The 7,250-nt window shown below is 40.9% G+C and overlaps 1 protein-coding gene across 2 annotated transcripts in view; it reads left to right on the top strand.

The window, feature by feature from the left end:
- Positions 1-7,250, top strand: part of TTC39C (tetratricopeptide repeat domain 39C) — a 130,071-nt gene that overhangs the window by 38,244 nt on the left and 84,577 nt on the right. Inside the window, exon 1 of one of the 2 annotated variants that reach the window (XM_023510242.1) lies at positions 1,799-1,833. The exons of the other annotated variant lie outside the window; for it this stretch is intronic. The gene's annotated coding sequence lies outside the window, so the exon portion shown is untranslated. Of the gene's footprint in view, positions 1-1,798; positions 1,834-7,250 lie in introns of those variants that run through there. 2 annotated transcript variants of the gene reach the window in all.

Genomic DNA, 7,250 nt, shown 5'->3' with positions numbered 1-7,250 from the left:
AGTCTCCTGCCTCCGCCTCCCAAGTAGCTGGGACCACAGGCGCCCGCCACAATGCCCGGCTAATTTTTCGTTGCAGCCATCATTGTTGTTTGGCGGGTCCGGGCTGGATTCGAACCTGCCACCTTAGGTGTAGATGGCTGGCGCCTTAGCTGGTTGAGCTATAGACGCCGAGCCTCCATTTTTATTTCTGAGGAACCTTTTCCTTGTCTGCCTAGGAGAGGTGCTCTGCCTAATAAGCATTTGTTAAATGAATTCTGCCAGGTCAAGGTGCTGAAAATGTCACTGTTTTTCCTTAGTTTCGTAATAGGAGTAGAGGGAGATCTCTCCATCTCTTTAGTGACTGAGTGACAGGGGCCTTTACGTTCTTTGGCACTAGCTGGCCAACATTTCTTTCTGTATCATAGTTGCCATATCTTTGAGACTGAGGTCCCCAAGGTGCTCCCATAATAATTCCCCACATCTGAATGGTGTTGAAGAATTAAGTTCAATATATTTTGAAAACGTAATTCATTGCAGAAGCACCAAATTCATCTTATCCATTGATTACCACCACAGTGTACTCAGAGTTAGAAAACTTTAATATACTGGACAGTAAAAATTGAACCAGTTGCCCGGGAGCCATGAGTATAAGGTAAGTAAGGGCTGTCTGTGTTCAGACCGTCAGTGCCATGTGAAATTGGGACATTTCAAGGCTTTATCCATTAGTGCTACCTTTTATACGTTCAGAGCACCTGGTTTTAATTTTTAGCTCAGCCCTCATAAAATCCCTTATTGTAAGGCTTTTGTATTTGTAATTTTTCTTGGCAGAGTGGGGAGGAGTCAGGAAGGCAGGGTGAAGGTTGCACTATTAAAAATGAAAAAAACTTTTTTTTTTTCACCAAGAGAATGCACTTTACATAACAAGAAAATGTGTGGGCTGCTTTCCTTTTATTTTGAAGCATATGGATTAAAAATATTATTTATATTGCTTATGGATTATGTAAAAAGCAAGCCCTAACTCATTTGCATTTGGGGGGAGTAGGAATCAGACTGTGTTGGGGAGTGACCTCTCACAAGCGAGGTACATACTTTCTCTCTATTTCTTGGGGTCCATGTAGGTGGACCCTGTGCTACCCCTGTGTTTAGGATGCCCTGCTCGGCACAGTGAGGCCTGAACTTGCCACCAAGTCAGTAACTTCTTCCCACAGTCTGGCTGTTCTGCTGCTGAATTGCCCCATTATTCTTTTTGGTTGGCTAAATGATAGGTTCTGTTGAGAAACTGTATCAAAGAAACAACTGAATCACAGGGAGTATTGAGAACAAGTAAATCAACTTAAATGATGCATTTTAAAAAGAGTACAAGTGTCGGGAGAATGACTGTGGTGGTGATAGGAAAGCAGAAAGGATGATGAGATCAGTTTCAGTCCTAACTGTTTCTCCCCACTCTCATATACACACTTTACACCGAAAAAAACCATTCTTAATCTTCTTGCCTCTCAAATATTTTTACTTTTCATCATCCATGTGTGTTGAAACCTCATGCGCACAGAACTTTTGTTTTTCCTTTAAATTCTATCAAAAGCATTTTTAGGTCATGGTAATACTCCATCTGGTTTTTTTATGAGTCATTTATTCTATTGTAGATAGTTTTTTCCATTAAAATGTTTAACTGTGATAAAATACACATAACAAAATTTGTCACCCTAATTATTTATTTTTAAGAGGCAGGGTCTCAACTGTGTTGCCCAGGCTGGTCCCAAACTTCGGGCTTCGAGCGATCCTCCCAACTTTGGCCACCTGAAGTGCTGGAGTTACACGCATGAGCCGCCATGCCCCACCTAACCATGTTTAAAGGTGCAGTTTCGTACTGTTCAGTGTGTATTCACGTCATTTTCAACCAATCCGCAGAATTCTTTTCATCTTGCCCAACTCAAAAGCTGTAGCCAGTAAACAGCTTCTCTCCATTCCTCTCCCCACGCCTAGTCTCAGAGGATCAATCGCCTTTCTACTTTCTGTCTGTGAATTTGACTGTGATAGGGATTTCATGTAAGTGGAATCATAGTTTGTGTGTGTGTGTGACTAGCTTATTTCACTGAGCATGATATCCTCAAGATATATCCATACTATAGCATGTGTTTGAATTTTCTTTTTCTGAGGCTGATTAATATTCCATTGTATATATAAACCACATCTTGTTTATCCATTCATCCATCAATAAACACTTGGATTGCTTTCCATTTTGGCTATTGTCAATAATGTGGCTATGAACATGGTGTAAAGATATGTGTTTGAGCTCCTGCTTTCAATTCTTTTGAGTATATACCCAGGAGGGGAATTGCTAGGGCATATGGTCATTCTATTTATTATTTTTTTGTCAATTGCCATATTGTTTTTCATACCAGCTGCACCATCCTGTAGTCCCACCAGCACTACCCAAGGGTTCCAGTGTTTCTACATCCTTTCCTGACACTTGTTGTTCTCTAATATTTATATCTTTATTTATTCTGAGACAGAGTCTCACTATGTCACCCTTGGTGTTGTGGTGGGTGCCTGTAGTCCCAGCTACTTAGGAGGCTGAGGCAAGAGAATCACTTAAGCCCAAGAGTTGGAGGTTGCTGTGAGCTGTGACACCATGGCACTTTACTGTGGACAACAGCTTGAGACTCTGTCTCAAAAAAAAAAAAAAAAGAAAGAAAGATGAAATAGCAGACTAGTTTTGTCTTCCTAAAGCCTTTTTTTTTTTTTTAAGACAAAATCTTTGTTCCCCAACCTAGAGTACTGTGGCCTCAGCCTAGCTCACAGCAACCTCAAATTCCTGGGTTCAAGGAATCCTCCTGCCTCAACTTCTCAAGTACCTGAGGCAACAGGTGCCTGCCACAAGGCCTGGCTAATTATTCTATTTTTACCAGAGACAGGGTCTCACTCTTGCCCAGGCTAGTTTCAAACTCCTGAGCTCAAGCAATCCTCCTGCCTGGGCTTCCCAGAGTGCTAGGATTACAGGTGTTAGCCACGGCACTTGGCTTTGAGGCCTGTTTTTGATGGTATCAAGCAGAGCAGAGGATGTCACTTGTCTTACTGGTAAAAACTGTATTACCATAGACAAGGTAAGGCATCTAGAGAAACATTCAATATTGCCTTTTTGCCGGTTGTACAAAGTTAACTCTTGTGATCTTCTGGGAGTGTGATTTTTAAAACAGCATGGGTCACAAAAAAGGCAGAGCTTCCATTACGAACAGCAGAGGGGAGTTAACGCAGTTTTTTCTCCAGCCCTCAGACCTGGGATTTGGGGGCTGTTATGAAAGGCGTAAGTGACACCCATGGGCTTATTAGGTTCAGGTGGCCCCCTGTTTCCTTTGTTATCCACAAGGGCCCAGATTCTCCACACATTTGGAGAAGAGATAAGTCATTCTGGAGAATTTTTCTAAGAACTAAACATTAAATAAATATAGAACATTTTCAAACAAGTAGAAGAAAGATTTAAATAATTCTGGCCATTTGCCCCTTGGGGCAATAAAATTGCATTTGGAGAAGTATATTCAGTTAGGAACTGGCTTATAATAATTGTGCCCACTTACCTAATGGAGAAATGTTCTTTTGAGAATCAGCTGTGTCCATTCCCTTCCCCTATATTTCAGGAAACAAGATCTTCACCAGTCCAATTTTTAATATCCAGAGAAACTTTAAAGAAAAATTTCTGTGGCAATGTTGGTGAATATAGGAATAGATGGTAAATTGCTCCTTTTTTATTCTCAGTAGGTTTTCTACCTTGAGGGGACTCACCATACAGAGAAAAGCTTCAGAGCCACTTTCTTACCAATGGTTCATTTGTGGAAAGTAAACTATCGCAGTGGCCGTAAGAAGCCTTCTCATCAAAGGATTCCAAAAAACACCTTATCTTTGGGGGAACATTTTTATGTGGATGCTTGTTTCTTAACTTTATATTTTGGAAAATTTCATACATGTATCTTCCACAGTACATCGACTAGTTTGATGAAATCTGTTTTTTCAGTCACTTACCTTTAGTACCTGTCAAGTTATGGCCTGTCTTCTTGTAGCTATACTTCTGCGCACTTTTAATCCTTTGACTTCGTATCATTTTGCAACAAGTCCCATTCAACATATAATTGCATCTGTAAATACTTTCATACATACCTCTAAAAAATAGGAAACTCTTTAAAATGTAGCACAGCACCATGGCCACACCTACAAAAATACTGCTTCGTTGATATAATCAAATATGCACCAATGATTATCTGATTTTTTTTTTTTCCTGTTTAATATTTTTCTCTTCTTCATAGGGGAAAATCTTCCATCCAGTAAAGAACTTTCTGTAATGTGTAAGGACCATCCAGGCGAATCAGAGGACATTTCCAGTGTTCTAGCATCTTCCCTTGGGCTCATTCTCTGTAGATATTTCCCCAGAGATAACCGCTGTTCTGACTTCTGTCCATCATTACAAGTCAGAATAGTGCCTTTGAGCCTCATAGAGATGGAAGCATTTGGTGTATATTTTCTTGTGTTTGGCTTTTCACCCAGCATTATGCCTATGAGATTAATTCATGTTATTGCATTTAGCAGTGGTTTGTTCTTTTCCATAGCTGTGAATTACCCCATTGAACAAATATGCTACAATTAGACCCATTCTAGTTGGACATTGATGGACATTTGAATTACTTTCAGTGTGAGGCTACCATGAATAACACTACTATGAACCCACTGTACATACCTTTTGTAGGGTATGTATGGTAGGTATGGGGGAGTGTAATTGTTCAGTTCTGTCTGTCTGTGTTTATGCTCTAAAAACAGAGGTTCCCCTCAGTCTCTTTTTTCCCCCTTCTAATTTCTATTATTGTTAAAGAAACTAGGATCTTTGCCCTGTAGAATTTCCCACAATCTGGATCATGCTGATTCTGTGACATGGTGGTATGTAATACGTTCTCCTGTCCCTGTCTTTTTGATCAATTTCCACTAATTCATTAGGAGTTGCAACATGGTGATAGTCTACCAGGGGTGTCCAACCTTTTTTTTCTTTTCTGCTGCATATTGGCAGAAGCATTTTCTTGGGCCATATACACACTAACAAGAGCTGATGAGCTAAAAATAAAGTCTGTGCATAGTGCATAATTTTCACAAGGACACTGCAGATAAGCAAGCAAACGGTCTTCAGGCAATCAGCCTGAGGCCTGAAGGCCACAGGTTAGACACCCATGCTGGTTTGCCTTTCATTTATTTTAGTACAGGATACTTCTATAAAGAGAAACGCTCCTTCTAACCCACCCCAAACTCTGAGTTCATAGAGAAAAAACAGGGTAAATGCTTATTCTTTCCTTTTTTGAATCAGTTTTGATCCCTAGAATCCTCCCTACACCACCAGTGAGGTTCTTTTAAAATTGAAAGTATCATTATAAACTCATGATTTAAAAATATTTTATATTTCGGTCCATTGCTGTCTTTCCCCTTGAGGATGATCAAGTTGTTCCGTCTTTGGCTAGTGAGAACTTCAAACCTTAATATGTTTTTAAACTTCCCTACTTTCTGCTTTAACAGGGTGTCTGCTCTCCTCTCCTCTTCTCTCCTCTCCTCTCCTCCCCTCCCTTCCCCTCCCCTCTCCTCTCCTCTCCTCTGTCTTACTCACTGGAGGTCTTACTCTGTCACCCCCAGTACAGTGCCATGGTGTCACAGCTCCCAGCAACTTCAAACTCTTCGGCTCCAGCTGATTCTCTTATCTCAGCCTCCCAAGTAGCTGGGACTACAGGTGCCCACCACAGTGCCTGGGTATTTTTAGAGACAGGGTCTCACTCTTGCACAGGCTGATCTCCAACGCCTAAGCTCAGGCAGTCCACCCGCCTCAGCCTCCCAGAGTGCTAGGATTACAGGTGTGAGCCACTGCTCCTGGCCTTTCCAGAAAGGCTTTTTCTGTGGACAGAGGTAAAAACATGTATTGTTGTAAAGATAAAAAGTGCAGTGAGTTTGCATTGATTCTTCCAGTTCATGTCCTATACTGTAAGATTTTTAAATTCACTCCATCCTTGTTCCTGTACACAAACTCCTGGTTCTCTAGAAATACCGATGTGCTATTTCACTGCCTTTTTATAAACTACTCACCCAGCAGCCTTAGAATAACAAAACCCACTTGTCTAATAAGACCATGATTATTTGATTACTAAAAATAGATGAAGTTGTTGGGTTTTGAGTTATCATTTTTTGGAGTCTGTTTTTAAGGGTATTTCACAGTAAGCCTGTGCTGTCTGATTACTGTGTTTTAAAGTCACTTGGAATAGTTTTACGCTGTGTGGTTATGTTACCGACTGGTTTGCATTTAGGTGCATTTAATTTACAATTCACTGTCTTTTGATTTTTAGGAATTGCATTATTAAATTTTGATTTGGCATTATTGTGTATAATATTTATGAGATTCCAAAGTCAAATCTACAAAGCAAGATATATACAAGGAAGCTTCATTCCTATTTTTTTCCATGCTCTCCCCCTACACGTTAGAGGCATTCATTTTTTTTAAAATGTTATGGGCTATCCTACCGTTGTTTTTTCATCCTCATTTTTCATATATATATTTGCTGATGAAATACATATGTGTAAACATACATATTTCTGGTCTTCCTTCTTTTAAATAAGTGAGTTTTTCATTCTGTGGCCTGTTTCACTTGCCCTGCTTTTTTTGTATATCTTCCCGTGTTGAGAGGGGACTGTCTTTCGATTCTAATGCTTACCTTTGTACTCGGCCTTTGCATAAAGCCCGCTCCCCTCCTGTCTGGTTGTGTCTGTTGGTTTCTCATATGAGCAATCTTGAAATGAGCCAGGAGCCTCTTCGTCTCTTCCCCAGCCCTGGTTTTGAAGTAATGGTCTTTGCACTCTCTGGGAGCCTTCCCAGATCTCCAAAGTGAATACGTTTTGTGTAGAGACACATGCATGGGCCAGAATTAAGATGAGGCAAGCTAACCTCTTAAAGTTAACCTCTAGAAGGACCACTTGAAGTATGTTATGTTTAAAAACCAAGTGAAACTTGTTCAGTTGAGCCCTTCCAGAGTGAGAGCTGTGCAAGGCCGCCTGCTGAGCACTCTTCTGAGTGCCTGATGCAGCCAGGAGCTGAGGGTGGGGGGGCTACCGGTGGTACTTCAAGGAGGGAAAAATGTTTCTATCTTTTGAAAAATCCATTTAAGGCTCAGCGCCTGTGGCTCAAGTGGCTAAGGTGCCAGCCACATACACCTAAGGTGGTGGGTTTGAATCCAGCCCAGGCCCGCCAAACAACAATG

Source organism: Otolemur garnettii, unplaced genomic scaffold (genome assembly GCF_000181295.1).
Source record: "Otolemur garnettii isolate 467f Iridium unplaced genomic scaffold, OtoGar3 scaffold00012, whole genome shotgun sequence".
Classification (NCBI taxonomy): Eukaryota; Metazoa; Chordata; class Mammalia; order Primates; family Galagidae; genus Otolemur; species Otolemur garnettii.
This window is presented reverse-complemented; position numbering and strand designations above follow the sequence as displayed.